Raw genomic sequence first — 438 nt, 5'->3', positions numbered from 1 at the left:
TTGTAAAGTATTTGATTAGAATTTTGATCATTAAAATGTAGTAAATAGCTGGTATCTGAGTATAGTGCATAGCGCTAAAGGCCAGAATATGTAAAGAGATGCACATGAAAATACATGCACACTTGCGTATATAAATTTGTCTGTACTCTTGCACTATGCACTAACATGTATCATTTCATGCATCCAAGGGACCAGAATTCTGTTTAAAATGCTATTATTACAGTTTATTAGAATTTATGCCCTCCATATGTAAAGAAAAAGAAAAAAATGTATAAGTTTTAATCCTAGTGTTAATTTTGGGCCCATTGGTTGCATGTAAGCCATTGTTGCTTGACCCTCTCAGTCCAGTGACCCAGTTGTATTGCAACAGATAGAGAAGTTGGTTTATTGCGTGTAAAGTAAATAATGGTTTATCGTAGCATGATTAATCCATAAGTA

General features: G+C 33.3%; 1 protein-coding gene across 42 annotated transcripts in view; it reads left to right on the top strand.

The window, feature by feature from the left end:
• Nucleotides 1-438, top strand: part of LOC119593093 (cytoplasmic dynein 1 intermediate chain-like) — a 47,628-nt gene that overhangs the window by 27,609 nt on the left and 19,581 nt on the right. The gene's annotated exons all lie outside the window — the stretch shown is intronic.

This window comes from Penaeus monodon, chromosome 31, assembly GCF_015228065.2.
Source record: "Penaeus monodon isolate SGIC_2016 chromosome 31, NSTDA_Pmon_1, whole genome shotgun sequence".
Classification (NCBI taxonomy): domain Eukaryota; kingdom Metazoa; phylum Arthropoda; class Malacostraca; order Decapoda; family Penaeidae; genus Penaeus; species Penaeus monodon.
The sequence above is the reverse complement of the archived record's forward strand: the minus strand, read 5'-3'. Positions and strand labels throughout refer to the sequence as shown.